The sequence below is a fragment of the Calonectris borealis genome, chromosome 9 (genome assembly GCF_964195595.1).
Source record: "Calonectris borealis chromosome 9, bCalBor7.hap1.2, whole genome shotgun sequence".
Classification (NCBI taxonomy): Eukaryota; Metazoa; Chordata; class Aves; order Procellariiformes; family Procellariidae; genus Calonectris; species Calonectris borealis.
In genome coordinates this window covers 9,390,536-9,411,786 of record NC_134320.1, presented here as the reverse complement: position 1 = coordinate 9,411,786, position 21,251 = coordinate 9,390,536, and the positions used below count along the sequence as shown (strand labels likewise).

The 21,251-nt window shown below is 41.0% G+C and overlaps 1 protein-coding gene across 6 annotated transcripts in view; it reads left to right on the top strand.

Annotated features, from left to right (window-relative positions):
* Positions 1-21,251, top strand: part of PAX3 (paired box 3) — a 79,881-nt gene that overhangs the window by 23,538 nt on the left and 35,092 nt on the right. The gene's annotated exons all lie outside the window — the stretch shown is intronic.

Here is a 21,251-nt window from a genome sequence, read left to right as displayed (position 1 = left end):
GCTGTTGGCACGGTCCCTGCACAGTCGTTCTATGGAGTAAACTTCTCCCCCAATGTACAGACCGACTTTTAATTAAAAATTTTGTCTACGCTGTTTCAAACAGATGAAGAAATAAGCTGTATATATAAAGGTATAGGTGGAAAAATGGTCTTTGGTGCCGACAGCGCTGAGCACCTCTGTTGCTGTTGGATGTTGGGGATAAAGAGGTTTGTGGGGAGAATGCTACAGTTTTTGCTTTAGGAAGATTTCTGGGGTTGCCAAAAGTTTTCAGTGAGGTTATATTCAGTGTCATTGAAACTTAAATACAGGTCGAGAAAACGGTTTTGTTTATTAACTCAAGTTATGGGTGCTGTCAGTCTTCCGCAGGGGGAAAAAAAAGGAAAGAAAGGTGTAACTTTAAGCACACACTGATTTGTTCTTATTACATAACAAAAGTCTATTTCTTTATCATGTTATCATTCAGTTAATAAAAATTAGCTACAATAACAGCATCAACTTAGAAACCCCTCAAAGTCCAGGGGATTTTCTTTCACAATGAACATGAATACTGTTCAGAAATACAAACAGTCAAAGGATAACTTTAGGTCTGAAAGAGAAACCTGGCAAGGGTAATTGAATAAGCCTGGATCTCCTGAATATGTCATGGTGAGTGCAGTCAACATGTCATAATTAGGTTTATTGAGGGCCATTCCAACAATCTGCTTCTATTCTTCCTGCCTTATTGTCCACAGCTAGGCAAATAGCCAGGGGACAAAAGGAATCAAGTGCTGACAAAACATGAAAGAGGAAAAAGATTTAGCTGCTTTTATCAAAGAAACTGAGAAGGACTTTGTGTAAATAAAGTAAGTAACTGGCCATCCTGCATTTAGGCAATGCCGTTTTCATTAGAATTAATTCTTGACATATTGGAAGGGTTCCAAGGGAAGGATTTCTACTTCTGACAAGTTTAATTTGTAAATTAAAAACAGTTGGTTAAACATGAGCCGCCATCAACAAAACTTAACTAAAGCCATACATGGTCAAGTCCTAAGCAGGTGAAAAAGAGAATTACTTTGAAAACAAAGTATTCCCCAAAATTATGCAAATTCTTATTACTTCATAACAAATGTTTTCTATTGAGACCTTCATCAGGATAGCTGTTTGGAAACTTTCTTTGGATCCTGTTTATTTTCCTCTTTAAATCCCGTTAGCTTGCACAGCAGTCACTGCTTGTTCTTTACGGTGGATCAGAAAAAGTGGCCTCAAGGTTTTGGGATCTACTGGGGACGAAGGAGCAGGGGGGGAAAGTGGGGCTCATGTAATATGCCTGTGCTTTGGGGGGCTCTGTGGTAATAAGTGCAGGACAGCAGTTCAGGTGAGTCCCTCTTGTCTCTCCTCTAACTCTTGAAATGACGTGATGTTTCGTTTGCTCACGGTGACAAACGAAATATTTTCTGCGATTCGGAATCAGTGGTTTGATCAAGACCAAATAAACGCTGTTATCCTCGGCTGGGAGCTGCTTGTGGAGCAGCCTGCTTCTATTGAAGTCAATGTGAACTTCTTGCTGGCTTAATGGGAGTAGAATTGGGCCCTCTGGGCTGAGCGTGTAGGGTAGATTACATCATAGCATGTGCTTTGGGGTCACAGCAATGGTCTTTTAAGATTAAAGAATTAACATATGGTCACATTTTCATTCTCTCATACGGCTTCTAATTTTCCTTGAAGATGGTTGTATTGTATGTGTGAAAAACTAGAAGCCCCTATTCTATAACTGTCTGAAGTGTTTGTTTTTTGATAAGTTTGTCACTGAACATTTCCAGACCAAAAACCCTCAAACCCTTTTGTTAATTTGAACTTAAGGTTAAGCAGATGTACCATGAAACTTGTAGGGAAAAAAAAAAAGGAATTTTTTTTTTGAAAAAAAAACACATAAGCCCTCTTCTTGACAACTTCGGAATGTCTGGAAATTAAATAGAAAGGCTGAACTTTATAAAATAAAAATTCAATACACAAGATTTTGGAAAATGTGTTTAAAGTCTTTTGGCACTTGCCACCTGGGGCAAGTCATCTGGCACTTGGGGACTCTCTTCTGGTTAGAGGTAGAGGCCTTGGGAGAGCAGCTGTCCTGCCGCAGAGGATCTTGGATGCTGACAGCACAGTTAAGCTTATCTAGGTGCTTTTCCATAGATTTCAGTTTTATTAGAAATTCAGCCTTGACTTTGAATTCTTGTGTTTTCTAAGATCTGGTTTGCTTTTCAGCTTCAATGTTCTTTTAAGGTTTTTGAAGAAGTTGGATGCTGATTTGTCTGTTCAACTTAACTCCAGTTTCATTGAAGTTCTGTCCCAGAAACTTCTTAGATTCTTAAGGAAGACCTAAAGATTTTGACAAAATGTCCCAGCAGCAGGTAGGGGTTGGGCAGGAGATGGATGAGGACGTTCCTACCTGCATTAGGCTCTGTGTAAACCCTGTGAACAGTGCTCTCATGGATGTGACGACCCCGCGAACTTTTAGTTGGCTGAACAACAGTACTATTTGTATTGGGAACTTTGCATTACGTCAAATATGGTATAGGGAATGTGTTGATACAGGTTTAACATCAGGGTTTCAGTTAGTTACTGATATGGCCAGGAGATCGCTCTGGGTAGTGAAGAGCAGGTTGTGTCAGGTTTTGAACTCTGTATTTCTGCATGTAGTACCTAGATGGTAGGGGAGTTCTGTTTTTCCAAGTTTTAGTTGGGTACCTTCACTCAATTTCCTGAATATAAGATTAGATGGTGACTATTAAGCACTAAAGTATTTTGATTCATTTTTTTTAATTATATGCATTTTATTTCTCCTTGTTTTGTTTAGTAACAATAATAATTACATAAAACCACCGTCAGTATTGAATGCTTTGTATAGCACTTACTGCTGAATAATAGAAATACTACAGATAATAGAAAAAGCTGGATAATCAGTTGGGAGCCTGATGGTTAAGCTATTTAGGTGACAATCAAAACCAGAAATAATATTGAAAAGATGACAAAAAGTAGAGAATAGTTGAATCTAGTTATCACAAAATGGTCTTACGTTATTTATCACAAAACTTCCAGGAAAATATTGTCCAGGAGCACTCGTGTGCCAGGCAGTACTGGATGGACAGCTAACTAATTATAGGGGAGTAGTGATGGTTATGTTCATGGCCCCGTCAGGGATGAAGTGGCCTGTATCTATGAATGGTGCTGTTTTGCTTTATATCAGTAAAGAATTTATGTAATAGAAAACATTAAGAAATCCATTTGCTTATGTTTTAAATTTTATGGTGGTTCTTGATAATTCAATAATGATAATCACAATAATAAAGAGTTCCTATGGTTCATAAAATACAGCAATTTAACTATTTTTATGGTAGTGAGTATGTAAGATGGCTTGACTAATATCTTTCTGGTTTGCCCGTCAATTAGGCTGTTCTAGAACAGTTATTACTGTAACACTAAATACGTTTTATGTACTGATAGAAGCTGGAGTGACAGAATAGACAAAATAAGGAGTTAATTTAATAGGGAAATCAATTTTTTCCTGTTTTAATGTTTTGGGTGGTTTTAATGTATAAGAGTAAAGCAATGTTACCTAAATATAGAAGATAGAAATTATTTAAGCTATTGGTTTTATTTTATTAGGTTGATTCTTAGCATGTTCCAAATGGGAAGTCTGGCTATCCTTGTTGGAGATCTGTGCTGTAACTCCGGATATAGTGTTGGGTATGCCATTTATACAATATAGTCAGGGATTAAAACACTGACACTTTGCTGTATTTCTAGACTGTGTACTAATGAATAAGAGCAATTTGTATCAAAGATGATCTATACAAACTGTGAACACCATTGTACTGTTAGTCAAGAGAGGATAGTCCACATGTCCGGTGATTATTCCAATAATGTAATAATTGTGGCAGTTAGCATATGGGTAGATGTGTCTGACTTACATTTTGACCCACATCAGGTCAAAACCAATGCAAGGTCTCAGCTTCTGTAATGGTAATGTAAAGTCTATCTCATGGCTGTGAATGGCCGTGAGATCCTTCCTGGTGGTGAAGTTGGGGCTGTGCCAGCTTTGGGGCCCTAACGTCTGTATCTGAGCCTCATCTATTTCTTGTGACCCTAACAAACCTGGTGGTGCCGGGCTTGACCTGCCCCCTTTTTCTGTGAGGTTGTGGCATGGAGGAGGCCGCTTTGGTGCGTGGTTTGGTGCTGTGAGCCAGCCAAGCAGCCAGTCCCTCCGCCTTGAAGCAAGCCCTGAAGTACGGCTTTGCCATCTCAAGCCCTGAGCTTGTGCCATGTGTCGATCTGCTGCTCCACTCGCTGTCCCTGCAGCCTCGCTCTTAAGCACACTGCATGCGCGCACATGGAAAACATTCTCATTACATGAGCGGAGGTGGCGTATAAGTCGCTATTTCTAAATGCAGTGTGACGCAGTTTCACTTCTGATACTCTACCGAGGCTGGCGTTGCAGAGAGGTCGGCTGCGCTGTGGTTTTTAGAAGAGGAATTCAAATGGGCAGTATGTCTTTCATTACCAGCTAACAGTATAATCTAGCCTAATGTACGGAACTGTCTGTGAACATTTGAAGGAGACTGAAATTAATCATCTGAAACATGGAAAATATAGGGAAAATAAATTAGCTATTATTTTTTGAAAAATGTGTTAGAAAATGTAACGCTTCCGAAACAGGTGTTAGAAGGATGGTACAACCTTGGTGGTGTTTGACATTTACTGAAATAAATCTCAGAGTTAATCCAGAGTTTCTAGGGTCTTGACTAGTGTTAAAGTAGGATTGCAAATCAGGCTAGCTCAAAAAACCACCAAAATTAAAGATTCAGTAGTACCGTTAACTTAAGGCAGTACGGAGTACAGTTGAGCAGTTTCCTAGAAGGCTGCTTGACATACGGCTTTATATTCTGAAAAAGATGCAATTTAGCTAAGCTAGTGTTGGCACCGGAACTTCCAAGCCACTTCTGTCTCTCTTCTGCAGCTGACACCTTTCCACTCTTCTCTTGCACGTTTTTTATTACTATGCTTCTTCCCTCTGCCTCACAAATGCGAGATGCTTTTCCAGTGTTTGTCAGTACTGAGTTCCCAGCTGGGTGTTTAAGGTCAAAATTCTTCACGTTCTGGTGAGTAATAAAGATTCAGAGCGGGGAATGGGGTGATGAGCACTCTTGCTGAGCAGGGCAGGAGTAGGGTAGTGGCAGAGGGAGAAAAAAAAAGTCACAGGAAGCGTCAGTAAGGGAAAGTCTTGTGACAGGTTGCACACGGGGTTAGGCTTAAGTGTATGTAATATTAATGAGAAATCCTTTTTGAAGAAGTGGGGCTAAAAATGTGGTCTGTGTTCCTCTGGGCTGTTTGTACCCCTCCAACCCTCTTAGTTATGGGAGATACCAGCACAATTCCTGACGTGAATGCACTTATAAGGCACTTTTACCACTGTTATGAGTATAGCTAATCTTCTTGCATGGGGGGGTAACTCTACTGCAATAAAACAACCTTGTATTTGTTAAGTAAGTTATTATTTCTGTGCAAAGAGAAGCCTGAGTCTATAAATAGTAAGTCAGAATTTATAAAGAGGACACCTGTGAACTTCTTGTTTCTGTATACTTGCGTTGTGGCCATAATTGCATTACAATATACGTTAAAGCTTCTCATTTTATTTTTATATTCTTGGTATTTTAAAGAGAAAACAGAAGACTCCATAGGTAGCATTAAGAAGCTGAGTAAGTTTTCTTAGTGCAGCTTCATAGGTTTCAAACAAGCAATACCAGGCAGTCAACCAAACAAAATCCTCAAGTATTGAAATTTAAAACAAAATATCGGAGACCTTTAGGCAATTAAGAAAGCTGAACACTCACACATTTTAACACAGTACTGAATGCATTAGTAAAATGTAAATCAATGAATAATTTAAGTATAGAGTTTGTTATTACACAGGCACTAAAATGCAAACCACTGAACATGCTCTGCCTCAGAAAAAAATAAGCGAAGTTAACTTGCCGATTCCTTTTCTTTATTCCTTATTGCCAAGGCAGATTTTTTTTTTTGATACCTCTGGAAACAACTGTATTAAAACAATTTGTGTCTTTGGGCTAGGACTAAGGGTGAAAGTTGAACCTCCAAAATGTTTTTTTTGTGGAAGGTAAAGGAAACAAGGGGGCTGGAGCTGCAGCTCTGCAAAGCTGAACCCCGGCATTTTGCAAAGGGTTAATGGCCTTACTAACACAATAGGATGTTGGTTGTTTTTTAACACATTCAGCCATATTAACTTATTTTCTGTTGTCGGGATGTTTGTGTTGTTTTTTATTTGTTTACTCTTGTTTGTTTGAACTAATCACCACTTAAGTAAAAGTCTCTTTGCCTTGCCCTGCCTCCTCTTCATGAAGCATTTAGCCATGGTGACCAGTCAGGCATAAAAACGTGCTTATCTGCAAATGAATGGCAGCTCTTTGCTTCATTAAAGCCTCTTTCTCTTTTGGCACTCGCATTGTGACCCTTTGATATTAATTCAAAGGGCAATTAAAGAATGCGGCCCATCTTTGAAGTAAAGCATTCAGGGCAAGGAATGGGATGAACCTGGGACTCTGATGGACTGTGCGTATTCAACAGGCCTTTTCAAGGCAGTTTGAAGTGACTCAAAGAAAATGGGCAGGAGAAGGTCAAAGAGAAAAAAGGGGCTAAAGAAACAGTCTGTATTTGTTCGAAGTATTAGCCAAGCAAACTGCAAATAGCAACAAAATGAAACAGTTAATAGAGCAGCCAGACAGAGGCATGTCAATCACTTAACTTGAACAGCATTGGACTAACCAAGGCTTCAGTCCACTGTGTTATCTAATTATCTTGGGAAAGCCAGTAGCTGGAAGTAATAGTATTGTATTTCTTTCTGCTTACTGCTCAGAAAAGGTGATAAATACTCACTGCTTCATAATTATTCAACATATATACATAAAGAGTGGTGGGTTGGTGGATTGTAGGCAAGCTGCTAGTAGAAAACCAACAAAAAACCCTTCGCGATTAACCTGAGACGCAGAATGTGAGCATTAGCATGTTTAAAAATCGTGTAAGGGTTTGCATATGGAGCAAGCTAAGGCACGCATGGTTTCCTCTGGAACAAACCTTAAAGACAAACACATTTACAAACCTAGGAGAGTCGTTTTCGCTCTCTTTCCTCCACATACAGTTTTAAACCACATATAATGTTAAGGGTCAGACTTTAAACCACAATAAACAATGAGATTAAGAGCCGAGGCTGCAACTCTCCTTACTTAACATATGCTGTTTTACCTAAGCGTTGTAGCACACATGGTATGAGATTCCTGCCTTATTTTGCCCTAACAGGGTAAATTAAGGACAAAGTTTCAGATTTGCCTCACAATTTTCTTTGTATTGTTGGTTAAATTATCCCCACGGGGCTTAATTTTCCACTGGCCTGAATTTACACATACAAAACAAATACACAATTTTATTTGCACAAATGGATGTGCCCATAAACAGGCATATTTTAAGATCCTGGCATAAGAAAAGATTCCTGAGTTTATCTTCACAGTTGCACTAAATTGTCGCCATCATTGAAACAAGGAGATAACAATGAATTTGCAATGTGAGAGGAGTCCTCTAGTCTTGATCCAGCTGATACAGAGAATTGTGTAAAAACAGACACATGGACAGAGGTGTGTGGTGAGAACCATCTTGAAATACATGAAGTTTTACAACTTTACTTAACTACTTGTATCTTTTTTTTTAATGCGTAATGTATTTTAGTTGGACAGAGGGGCTGTCCAGGCAAAATCTGCTGAGAGGCTTTGCGTTGGTTTGAGCGTGATGCTCGGATCACCTTTCCGTAAAAATAACTTTAGTCTCCAGTGCGATCCTCTTTGGTGGAATCCCCCTTGCGTTAATAAGCCCTAAGCTGTATTACAAGATTGGGCGGTACTCTTGGATTTATTGGTATAACATGGTAAGGAATTTGTAGCAAAAAATGCTCTACACACATGAAATGGACAGTATACAATATGACTTAACGCATGTTAAAAAAATACTCCATCTACAGCTGGTAATGGTTTACTGTGGGGGAGAAGGAAGAAATCATTTTTTCGTCGCTGTTGTTGAGAAAACAAAAGCATTGGCACAGTTAAAAATCACTTTTGAGATTTTGCATGCTAAATTTTAACCAGAGGGACTTTTTTTTTTTTCCTGGCTGCATAGCACCCTCCTTTGAACTTCAGTCTAACAAATAATCTAAGAGTATTCAGTGTGGTTGTGCTTGTATGAAGGGTTCTGCCATCATACAAGAAGAAATATCAACTTTTCTTTTATAGTGGCCACTGTATTTTTTTTTTTTTAAAGGAGAAGAAAAGAAGAGGAATTCCTGTATATGTCAGGCATAGCGTAGTTTCAAAGCTGTATACTAACAGAAAAAATGGCACTATGTGAACACTTCACTGTCTAAGAATTCCAGCTGGAATAACTGTACAGAACCAATGACCTCTTTCTTATTTGGTGTGAGTCCTTCCTGATGTCCATAGTGTTTTATCTCTAGTCCATTGGCGTTAAATCCATTAATTGATTTTGTTTGGTTTGAAGAATTTGGACCAGACCCCTTACAGGAGAACTTTATTAATATTAAAACTTGATGAGGGTAAGGCTTTTATAAGGATCTCTATGCATATATCAAGACTGTTTATCAGTGTCGTTACATCAGCTGAAAGTAGAGGATTTCTAGAAAGGGCATGAAGCCTTAGCTGGTGCAAGCTGCCTTGCCCTGTACCTCCAGCTGGGCTTGGACTAGGATGTGTGGCAGTGGAAATCCTGTTCGGTGTAGTTCACTAGCTGGTCTGGTTTGATTCTCTCTCCTTTGATGTTCAGCTGTTTCCAAATATTATCTAAACTTCTTTCTTCTGCTGCAAATGGAAAGTGCTCTGTTCTAACTTCCCAGGAGCAGCAGTATTTGCCCAGAGCAAGGAAGGTTAGTGCATATCCCAGAGGGGTTGTTCACTGTGTGGTTGGGTAGCGTACCAGTCCAATAGGCTCTGCTGATTTAAAATTTGGAGTGTAGGACTGAAAAAGGAAGCAATAGTCTTCACGTTGTGAATGGAGCAAAGAAAGGATGGCTGGATGGAGTCAGCTGACCTGGGAAAAGAAAACAGAAAGCATTACTGTAAAGTCCTGTGGTGTGCATTACCTATTATTTGAACATATGAAAAACAACTTGGTGTTTGAATAGCCTGTTCTGGGGAAACCTGGAGAGTCGGGATACCTGCCCCAGCACCCCAGTCTCAGTCCCATGAGCTTCAGGGAGCTTTGCTTCTTCTTTAGATTTTGGTTTCAAACAAAGCAAGCCCTGGCTGCAGAGCACATCAGCAGGATGGTTGCTGCCCGCAAGGGACTCACTTGGAGCAGGTCTTCTCTCTTTGCTGCAGTTGTCTCTACTCATGGTTTAGTCCTACAGAAATCTGTCTAATTGCCTGATCCAGGGGAGCAATCAGGTCCATAACCCTGAAAAGACTCATCCAAAAACCACATCGTTTGGGCTATGTTCTGTTCTAGGAGCAGGAAAGAGCATTTTGGGTCTTTTCAGGCATGCATAAGGGTTAAAAAAAACCCAACCCATGATTGCTGCTGTTTGGTAGGGTTTCCTAGATGCTGTGTGTCTGACTGAGGCCCTGGTGTCCACGGGGCGAGCGTGCCTCGAGCCTGGAGGCTGCCCTGGGCTGGCCCCTGGCAGACAGCAGGGAAGGAAACGCTCCTGCTTGTCAGCCTGGGGACCTGAGATGTGGGGCAAGCGCTTGGGATGCAAGTGCTTTGGATGCGACCCTCAGGGCAGTGGTGGGATGCTTGGAAGCACAAAATTTCTCCTCTGGCTTTTCCACCATCCTAAGTCAGAGTCGTGTTCACCCGCTGCAGCAAGAAGTGGAACCTGAGCGTGTCCTCTTCTGCACTGGCTTCTGCCTCTCCTTGTTGCTGCAACTGCCTGATGTGTCCCTGCCCTTAGATTTCTTCAGTGAGTGTTGGTTGGTGGTGTGTGGATTTGTTTTTTTTTAGATGCAAAACTTAATTTTTAACTGCATTTTCTTGGAGCTTTTGGGAAATATTTTTGCTTAGCAAGAAAGCAGAGCAGCTCTAAGAATATAACATCATAATTGCTGAGGCTGTACTGCATTTTATGAACAAAAATAAAGGCTAGCTGCTTCATTTTGCTAAACCCCCTCATTTGCTGTGTCCCAGTGCTCCTTCTTGAGACTGGAGGCCTTTTATTTGATGGTGTTCCTTACCAGACGCTGATTGCTATAATGCTATGTGTGCGACGTACACTTGATACATCATCTAAGCGCTGGAAAGCGTTCGTTCTCTTTGTGCGATCTCTCAGTCCTGATGTAAAACAGGCAGAAGTGCAGCAATTCCTGCCATAATGTAACATGATTCCAGGAATTAGAAATTTCCATCTCGGAATGTACCAGGAAGCGGCAGCATGCCTCTGGGATGGGCTGGCGGCAGGGCTCCTCACCCTCTCCTTTAGTACACAGTATGTGTATACGGCTCTTAAAACAGAGGATACAGAGTGTAGGAATATATGTATATATATTTTTAAATGAAATAATATATATATACACTTTTTTGTGTAGACACAGAAATGTCTCCTTTCAAGAAATAAGTCTAAAAATGTCTAGCATTGGCTAGAAACTGGCACCAGGTGCCTCAGCTGAGGGGTCGGATTCTGGTGATATGGGAATTGATGGAAGTTTTGCCACCGGCTTTTGTGGCTGTGAGATGACATCTAAAGTGTGCTGCAAAGTTATCTGAAAAAAGGTGTGAAGTTGCAGAAATATACAGATAAATCTGAAAAGCAATGCACAAAAGGAGGTTTTTTAGAATATGTTATTGTTCATGGTGTGCTTTTTTTGAAATGTCAAGGCACTTGAGTATTACTGGGAGTTTTACAAAGCTCGAAAACAAAGGCTTAAACTCTAAAGGAGTATCTTTAGGTATTTTTTGTACTCTGGAAAACCACTAAATGAAATAAGCATCTGTTATACTCAAATTCAAATGAGAATAACTTAAAAAGAGAGGAGAAATGCTTAATAAAACATGACCAAAATTAATTATTACTAGAAAATAAGTTTTTTCCACTTGCAAACAATTGACAGGGTTTAGGAATCAAGTCTGGGGTCAAAGGGTCTTGATGGCCAAGTCAAAGGGCACCCAGAGATGTATATTAATGCATGTCAGCTTCTAGATCCTAGAGTCAGGCAGTAGTTCATAAAAGAAACAAGGCATCTTAAGAAGAAGTGTTATTAGCAAACATCAGGTCAAAGTTTATCTTTGGGTCAGTGTGTACGGGAGGGTCACCCATTCACGCTCCTAACACAGGCGTTATCCTTAAAGCTGCCCTGGTGCAAGGTGTTAAGGGAAAATAGAAATATGAAGTTTTAACTGCGGAAACTTGATAATTTATCAGAACACTTTGGAAGATTGAGACTTAAATTGAGGCATCCTTAGTGGAGAAAAGGAAAATGGGGATTGTATTTAAATTATTTTTGGGTTATTTGCTGTGGTGTGTTTTTTTTTTTTTTTTTTCCCTTTTCAAATCAAAAGCTAAACCATACTTTTGTATGGACATATAGGATTCTCAGCAATGTCTGTGCACTCCTTCCTGAGTCAGTAGAGCTGATGCTATAGGAGACAGACATGACTTTCTTTTGAAAGAACCAGTATAGCCAATGTCAAACCCTTTGATGTGGAGGTATTGTAAATCTTTCCACGTGATTCTTCCTGGAAGCCATGCGTTTCCTAAGAAGCGTGTTGACCAGTTCATCCCATTTACAACGCTACTTCTGCAGCTTTGCTTTCTCCTCTTCCCACCGCCTTGGGTGTGGGAACCCCGGCGCCCAGGACAGCCGCGGCCGGGGGTGCTCCGCCGCTCAGACCTGGAGGAATGCTCCCGCTGTGCCGGAGCACACAAAGGCTGCCTACTTGCTTTGATAAGCCCATGCTGCAGAAAATCCTTCCAATCTTTTGTGCTTCGTGGTGTTGACTTATTTTAGTTCCGTGCTAAGATGCTCCCCATTGAATCAAGCAAAAAAAAAGTGGAATAGGGTTCTTTTAAATACTGTTATTCTGGTGCCTTTAGGAAGCACCTTGCCTGACTTTATAAATAGATTGTTTTGAACGGTGCAACTTTGGTTATGCTTTCGGGGGGAAGAGAAGAGCATAGTTGTAGGAATAACAAATATGACTATTCACTAAAGCTGATTATGTTTGCATTGAATGGCGATTAAAATATAATGTACAATGATAATTGGGTATTTCTGAGAATCAATGTGACAAGAAGTGACAGAAAAGAGATTATCTGTTAGATTTTTACTTGCGTAGTGTGAATATTGTAACCTTGAACTGTGCATTTAGTACATAACACTGTGCCCTGGAAAGTCCTAAACTCCAGAGACATCAGTTAGCATAATGGAAAACCTTGGTGTGCTCATGAAAACAGTAATGTGTTTGCCGCTCTTCAATGCAGTTATACCAGAATAGTTCCAGCCTCCTAATTAAATCTTTTGGTAAATCTTTCTGAATTTTGTGTTGGTAAAGTATATGAGAAAAGTCATAAGAAAAAATCTTGAACCGTAACAGACAAGCTTCAATTTTTTTTTTTAAATGAAACACATTTACTGTCGGGCCCTGGCAGTTGGACAAAACAGACTTTCTTTGGAGCATGCCATATTTGCTAGGAGAAGTTTCCTGACTCCAGCCGGAATTCCTGGTTGGAAGTAGGGGGAGAAAGTGCGCGTTCCCTCTGCCGTGAGCAGGGCAGCTCCCTGCCTCAGGGAAGGAACGTGTTTCCCTGGCCCCAAGGGAGAAGCTGTAACCAGACATCTTCGGGTCCTCCTGAGTTCCTCCACTTCATCTGCGTAACTACCCTCTATCGGGCATTAGGACGCTTGCTTGGATGTGGCAGAACCAAGTTCAAATGCTTGGGGCTTATTTGGGGGGTGGTAGCGGAGGACTGCTGGCTTTTTGTTTGTGTGTTTTTAAGCACTGATTGGACCTTCTGAAGAGTGGGAATGGAGAAGGAGCTACTGCGGGGCAGGCGCGTGCCCATCTCTGGTCTCGGAGACTGTCCAGTGCACAGTCGGTCTCCACTCTAAAGCATCCTGAATGAGTGCCATGACCACACGCCTCTCCCTCTAGAGACAGATGACTCCCCCTCTCTCTCAATTTTTCAGGAAAGACTTTAACAAGATTTTGGTTTTCCGCTAGCACAGAATGGGGGAGGTGGGGGGAGAAAGCTTGGAAGGAGAAATGTGAAACGAGGAGAAGGGCAAATATTCCCTTCCTCACCAAGTTGCAACCATGGTCTGAAAGCATGAAATGACATGAATTAGAAACATACCCAAACGACAGAGCAGCCGAACCTTTGCTGGTATAATCTGTCATGGCTCCACTGAAGTTAGTTTGAAAGTCTGTCTGTTCCTAAATAGGTGCAAAGGCCTTCCAATGAATTGTGTGTTACCATAGGAAATCATATTAAAGGAAATGGCATTTTAGGAGTCTGCAAGTCGTCACTTTTAATGGTAGCTGCACTGAGTTTGATATAAACACTCAAAAGAGTTTGCAGGATTGACTTTAACTTTGAGAATATCTGTACTGCTAAACTGTGAGTTTAAGCCCTGTAAAATACTTTGCGCTAGAGCCTGGTCCTGACGGAGCTCTGCTAATTAATGTGAGCTTCAGCGCTCACCCCGTGTCATGGGAACAGACTCCTAAAACCACGCTGTACGTGGGGTGCAAAATTCAGAAAGCCAAAAGTTTGTTCAGTGTGTTGGTGGACTCGAAGGCTGAGGAGGAGGGTGGGAATCTTGGTTCCTTCAGCAGCTCAGCAGGATCAAATTTACTTCTCTAATTCTTGTTGCAAAAATTCTTTCTCCCTAATTCTTGTGGCAAAAATTAACCGAATAAGCCCTTGGATTTATCAGAAAAGAATTAGGACCTTATCTTGCTCCTAATGAAGCAATGGCAACATTAGTTTACTGCAAGATGATACCCACTAACGTAATAAACAATTACTTTAAAAGAGGAAAACAACTGAATGCCAATTAAGACAAGCATCAGAATGACAATGTTCCATTTTTCCACTGTACAGAGAACGATTTATGGCCAAAGGATTACTTTTGAAATTGTTTTGAATTCTGCCCTTTAATTTATTAAATGAATCCTTCTTAGGAACTTGATTGCTAATTCACTTTAATTTAAAAAAGCCCCACTGTCTTGTTTGGATGTAGGCAGAGCCCTCAGGGGTCTATAAAACTGTCAATATGGCTGTTAATTTGGGTTTTCTTTTTTCCTTATGGCTTAAAGCTTAATTGTGAGAGCTGGGAAGATGCCATGGTTTTGGTTTGCAGGGACTCAAGCAGTGTCTTATGGGTTTCAGATCCCATCAGAAGTCGTAGGGACCCTCTTGCTGCTGCTGCCATGTCAAGTTGGAAAAGCTGCACAAATCTGGGGAGGAGTGGGGGTGTGCTGAAAGTGAGTCCCACCTGGTTTTCATGCTGGAATCAGAGATGGACAAGAACCAAGTGCCTTAGTCTAAATGTCCCTCAGCTTTGGGTGGGTCTGGATCCAGATCAGGATCTGAACTTTTTGTGCCTCAGGCTTGTTTCTAATTGAAGCCATGCAAAACCACACATTTCACATGACTTTGATGCAAAACCATAAATAGGCCCATTTTTTATTCAAAACAAAGTCCAGGCTTGCCTAGAAAGATCACAGACCTTCTGTTGAACCTTGACGGTCCCAGGTGGTAATGAAGATTCAAGTCTCCAATGCAATAATGTTCTTGGAGGGAACGATGCTTGTTTTTGTCATTCTAGTTAAATGTGTGACTGCTCTGAGACAGGCAACGATGTCCCACTCGCTGCGAGCTGGTCAAAAGATGGTCTAGACTCTTCCTCACAGAGATCCTAATTATTATTCTTGTTTTAGATCCTGATATCAAAAATCTCAGTGGCACTCATACTGGTTTTGTGTCTTATAGAACAATGTAGGAAGGATTCTGAGCCACGTGGGATTGAAAAAGCAAGACAGAGATGACCATGGAAGCTAGAACAAGGTTCTGTTATGATTGAACCACTTTTGCAAACATCTTTTTCCTGAGCAGTCAAATCGCAAAGAAAAATCTGCATGTTTGAATTTTGTAAAACAATTCTGGATGTTTGAAGGAGACTTTCAAAGCAGTGCAGGGATTTTAGCAAAACAAATTCTGCTACCTTAACAGAACAGCATGACTGTTATTAATTTTAATGGCAGAGGCAGGCTCTTCTTTGAGGATCGCAATCTGAGCATTCACTGTGAAGTTATCCACTGCACATACTGGTTAATCCATTTATATATGATGATGTATGTTAGAATTAAATGAATGTTGACCAGAGCACAGCCTTGGTCAAAGTTTGTGTGGAAGGTATTATTTGGTAAATGCCCTTAGATCATGATTTGGAAAGTCTAACTAGAGTGTCTGAGTAAGGTAATTGTTACTGAAAACATCAGAAATATTTCCAGGCCATCTGTTGCTCATCCACTTTGTTGTTGTTTGAATTGCTATGGTAAACAGGAGCCCTGCTCACGGACCGCCACTGTGCTGGGAGCTCTACCAACACACATCTTAAGATGTCCTTGTGAAAAGGACATAATGGTGTAAGCATATGAGAGTGCACCAGACATCTTTAGACTTTCAAGCAGAGATGGAGGCTCTTGAGCTCTGTGGTTAGCAGTGGTCTCAGCCCACTGATACCCGAACTGCAGCAGAGATGTTGGTAAGCTGTCGCAGCAATAAAGCCTCTCTGTTTATGCCTATCAAATTCAATGTCTGTAGTGACAACAAATGTTCTACGCTTCTGCTGGGAGCCCAAAGGCACAACATTATGTGCTACCAGGGACAGAGAAACATGGATTACTTGGCCAACAGTAGATGAAGGCAAAAAGTTCACAAACACGGCTTTCGCAGAGTACCTCTCTTGCATTTGTTTCTGTGATTTGAGTTCCCCTTGGGCAGCATTAAACCTGGGACCCTGGATCTCCTTACCCTGCGTCTCTAACAATAAAAAGGAAGCCACTTAGAAAAGCTGCAAAAAGCTTGTTTCTCAGTTGATCTCTTTTTTCCATTGCGGACACAGGAGGCTGGCTGGGAGCATGCAGCTTTTATTCTCTGTCTCTCTGCTATTGTGCAGAGTTCATTCTGGCAGGCTCTCCCGTATGCATCTGGGGCATCTGTCAGGCCCCATCGTCGGGCTCTGTCCGGCTGTGTTGCAGGCCAAGTTTTGACTTCCTAATCTGTATTTAACACTTTGATGTGGTTCTCAGCAGGATTTGACCCAAAGCAGGCAGAGAATTGCATCTTGCAATCCATAGGGTGTGAATTGAGGGAAAAATTAACATTTTAAAAATTTGCTGTCAACTAGGAAATAAGTGCATAATTATTGCTGAAATTCAGTGGGTGTTGAATACTTCTCTTTTCTAAGCTTCCTGGAAAAGCCCACCAAAATATGTACTGCTTGTCTGCATAGGTAGGGGGAGGCGGGCTGTGTGTTAGTGGTTGCACTTCCAGTAGTCATCATGGGGGTATTTCTATTTCAGACTGGACTTTCGAGACGAGCGATGGCTGTCATGCAGCCAAACCCAAGCTCCCATTTTAGGACCTGTTACGGTTTCATACGGTGGCAGACAAATGCCAAGCACCCTGGAGGTGTGAAGAGCCTGCTTTCAAGAAACTCTCTTGCTTTTGAATGTGGTGCAGTATTAGGGGGATTTCGGTGTTTTCAGAAAAATTGGAAACAATGAGAACTACTTTTATTTCCACCTAAGAAAGCACTCCCATTACATGTTTTACTGTGGAGCTATTAAGACTCTCACTTGCAGTCTTACTGGGCACCCAGCATCACATGTATGAGTCCTGCAGGCTGCGGTGCTCTCAGTCGCGTACGAGTGGAACAAACAGGGACTCAGTTCAGTGGTGCCGTAGCACTGGAAGGCAAGATGAAGCAGGAGCCAGAATTTTTATAGCTTTACAGTTGACATAAAGCTTTTCCCAGATCTTTTTTTAACACCCCTCCTCTTTCTCCCGTAATGTTGAGGACCTCTGGGAAACAAAGAGAACCTTTAAATAGATGGTATCAATTAACCCTACAGCCTAACAATTTAAGATAGCTGATTTTAGAGATCAAAGATTGTAGCTAAGAAACTAGGCATTTTAACAACTCTTCTGAATTCATGTGCTTGCATTTTGGTAAATTTTTTTCTACTTTTAAACGTTGCAAATCTATTTGGGACCACTTTCACTGTTATCTTAAAGAATTTGCCCTATTTCTGGAGGGTAAAACCATCTGCTTTAATGAAACTATTGATTTTCAGTGTGTGGGAGATCATCCAACAAGGAACTCCATGCTCCAAAAAAAGCACAGGCTGTTTCATTGGGTTCCCATCTGGGAAAAAGAAACTAAATTAAAGGCCATCTACCTTGTATCTTCTGCGCATGGAAATTCCTGATACCTGTGGATGATTGAGGGCTACATCTGAGTCTAGAGGTTGAATCCAAAGCCCACTGAAATGATGAGATTTGCATTTAATATTTGGGATGAAGAACTAGATTCTTCAGTGTGTCTTCCATTTGGAACGGCAAAGAGCAAATGAGTGATAGTATGTGTGTTTTTATACCTTATATATGACTTAAATACCCTCTGTTTAGACAATCATGTCACTTTAAATCATCGAAGCTCCAGGTGCTTATGTTGTAGGGACACAGGACACTACATGCAATGTACATGTATCATGGTACTGCCTTGATCTGTGTGCTCGGCATATGAAAGATCCTACAGCACACCTGTACCTTCATAAAATTAAAGCTGCCTTCTTTTCTCTCCTTGTCTTCATACCAGATGATTGTTACTGTTGGTCTTAACAGAAGGTGTGTTTTGTATTTTTACGCATGCACGCACCGTTTGCAGATTATGCCCTACTGTGTATGCACTTACATGCGTACCCTGTAGGTAAGGTGTGCCTGTGGTATATTTTGGCAGTGGCAAGGATCTGCATGTTTTGGATAGCGTGCGTAGCATATTCTGCACTCCTTAAGTCTCTGGAAGCTGAGGCAGTAAAAAATACAACTCTGATTCGTAGAGGAAAGATTCAGTTCAACAGTGCTTAATAATCTGTCAAATTTTTTTGTCAGGTGTGTCAGCAAGTGCAGTACTGCAGAGCTCTGAGACATTTTGGCATCCTGTAACACCTTGCACTGCGCAAGAGTGAAGAACTGTAAGCTCGAATTGGAAACAGCAAGGCAGGGTGAGGTGGCGTGAGAATGGAAAATAATCAGGAGGAAAAGTTAGTGAGAACTGGGGATCTGGCACCTTGGGTTGCATGTCTTGAGTATCAGACCTGGGAGGCTGTAATTGCAGGTGGGATGCAGGAGTTATCCCACATGCTTGACATGTAGCAGAGGTGTAGTATTGGATCTATGCTGCTTCACAGCTGTTAATAAATACAGGGTAGATGAGCTAAATGCCTCAAGCCAGCCTCAAATCCATGAGACTGTTAGAAACTGAACAAATGTCTAAGCCCCAGTCTAAAATTTTATCCCTTTGCTCAGGCTCTTCAATATTTTTGTTCATTGAAAGGTTTACCTAAAATTTTTTAGGAAAATCCCTGGATCCTATATTCCACTGTTTTGCACCGCAGCAGAGAAAGCTGGGAAATGGACAACTAAGAGTTAGTTTAGTAACAACTACAACTCTGTAGTTTTAATTACTGATAATTAAAAAAAAAAAAAAGCCAACCACTGACACACCCCCCCCCAAAAAAAAAGGGGGGGCAATCCCCCCCAAAACCTTGAAAATCCTCATCACAACCCTTTGCCAAAAGCTGCGCAGTAGCTGACTCTGACCCCACAGCCCAGGCGGTGCCGGGAGCGGTTGGGAGCCAGCAGGCGTTTCACAGGCCGTCCTCCTGGGGACTGCTGTGGTCCCCGGGTTAAATAAAGGTTGGGTAACACTGGTGTAGAACGGTTCTTTAAATGCCTGTGGGAATTATATTTTAAAGTAGAGTGAAAGTACTTCCCCATCCCCAAAAAATCAAAGCAGCTTTATTTGCTGCTTAATTTGCCCTGTTTATTTTGTTTAATTTGCAGCTTTCTGGGAAATGTTTTACAGTCAAATTTTGTTGGGAAGTGCTTAAAATCATGGTTCCATTTAAACAGCTACAAAATACAAAGTTCCATGGTGAAGTCTGCTAAAATTAATATAGTGAAGGCAATAGTTAGGCTAACATTTTATATTGGCATAATAATGTAAGTATTTAAGTTGTGTTCTGTGCACACTGTGGATTGCATGCTTATCAACACACACATTTCACTTCTCATTGTTCTAAATCTCTGTTAATGTCAAGGTTATATAAAGGGACTTGACAGCAATTAAAACTTTATTTCATTCTGATTCCTGAACAAATACTCTTCTAAAATAAATAATATTGTGTGAGGGGGGGGAAAAAGAAACAATAGAGTTGTAATGTGTTTTGCAATGTTAGTGTCCAAGCAAACCTACAGGATATACCAACAGGCATCCTGCCACTTCTGTCTTATTTGTATGGAGGAATAGTTAAGAAAAGCCAGTGTGTTTATCTCACAAAATTTGGGACAGAGTTACTTTTCTCAGGTTTTGGGGCTTCTAATATTTCAGAGAGACAGTTATAAATATATTGTTAATATCTGTAAAGGTTTTAAAGCAGATGATGTAAGTGTGTATATGTTTAGTCAAATAATTTTTGACATCTACCGTTAAGCATTCACCAGCAACCATTGCTCTTGTAGGTTTTCAAGAGCATTTATCAGCATCTGTCAACAAGTAGTAAATGAGAGCAAATGTATGGGAATTACATATGTCTGTGGTGTAGAGAATGGATCAAGAGTGACTCCCAGCTGGATGCATTTTCTGTGCTGTAAAGGTGCTGTGGGGCTGGCTGCAGCTCAGCACGGCACATCAGTCCCTTCTGTTGACTGCTCCGAGGTTGGCTGATGTTGGGCTTTTTTCTATTTAGACGGAAGAATTGTGTGTTTTCTTCAGAAATTAAGCTCTCTGTGTTACTTTTGAATAGATAGCAAGCTGTATACCTTGCTTCATGATTAGCAAATCACAGTGTTAATCTCTTTATAGCACTGTGTGTGTGCATGGAACTCCTTTTTAATCACCCAAAATTGTTTCAATGTTTGCCTAAAAAATAAAAAATGTCTTGCTTTAATTTCTCATGTTGGCTTACAATCTGTAATATGGCATCGGTATGGTCAGGTGGCATCTCCGAGCTCTAATCGCTTTTGCAAGACTTGTTTGCTCACGTTTTACCTAACCGGAGCAGTCTGGGTTATGTGTAGGTGTTGCACTGTGAGCTCTCAGGAGATGATCCCTGGGAAGGGTAATTTAAAGGATGATGCCAGGAGCTCACTGGCACACAAACTCCACAGGGCAAGAGACAAGGAGAATCTGCAGGTGACCGGCTCTTGGATGGACTCAAGTGAATTACTGTAACGGCGTCACAGGCAGTATAATGCATGAAACGGCATTGTGTGCACCAGGGAGTCCTGCACCCTGTGCTGGCGCCCAGGGCAGGAGCTGGGAATGAAAAACCCCACGGGAAGTAACACAAAGAGGTGCTCTGCACCCTACTGCTATCCCATTGTAACAGTGCAAAGGGTCTTTCGTCCCAAATACTGGAATAAATATAAGGGCAGAGACTGTCTTTGGCCAGTGGGACTGGAGGGCTCAGTACCCAGTAGGACCAGGTCCCATGACAGAAGATGATGGATTTTGAGGTCAGCACCCCAATTCTTATGTACTTGTGATGGGAGTGACCTTGAGTTACTAACAGATTTGGCTGTAAAAGAGGCATTTGGCAGGAGTAGGTAGTACCTTGGAAAATCAATCACAGGAAAAATATCTGGTGAAAAATGTAACCTTTTTTAATTGACTGAAGTCTGGAAAGTGGAAAAAAAATGTCAGCACTCTTAGTTTTCTTTCACAAAAAAAACAGCAATCTTCTGCAAATAAAGTGATTTCTAGAGGAAATGGAGTATTCAATGACAAAATCCAATATTCTGTTTAAAAAAAAAAGTCTAGAAATGTTTTGGCCATTCCAAGTCCTGAGAGTGATAAATAGAGATGATCATATAACTCAGTTTAGCCCTATAGTAGGTAAAAGTGGCTTGAGGGGTGGTC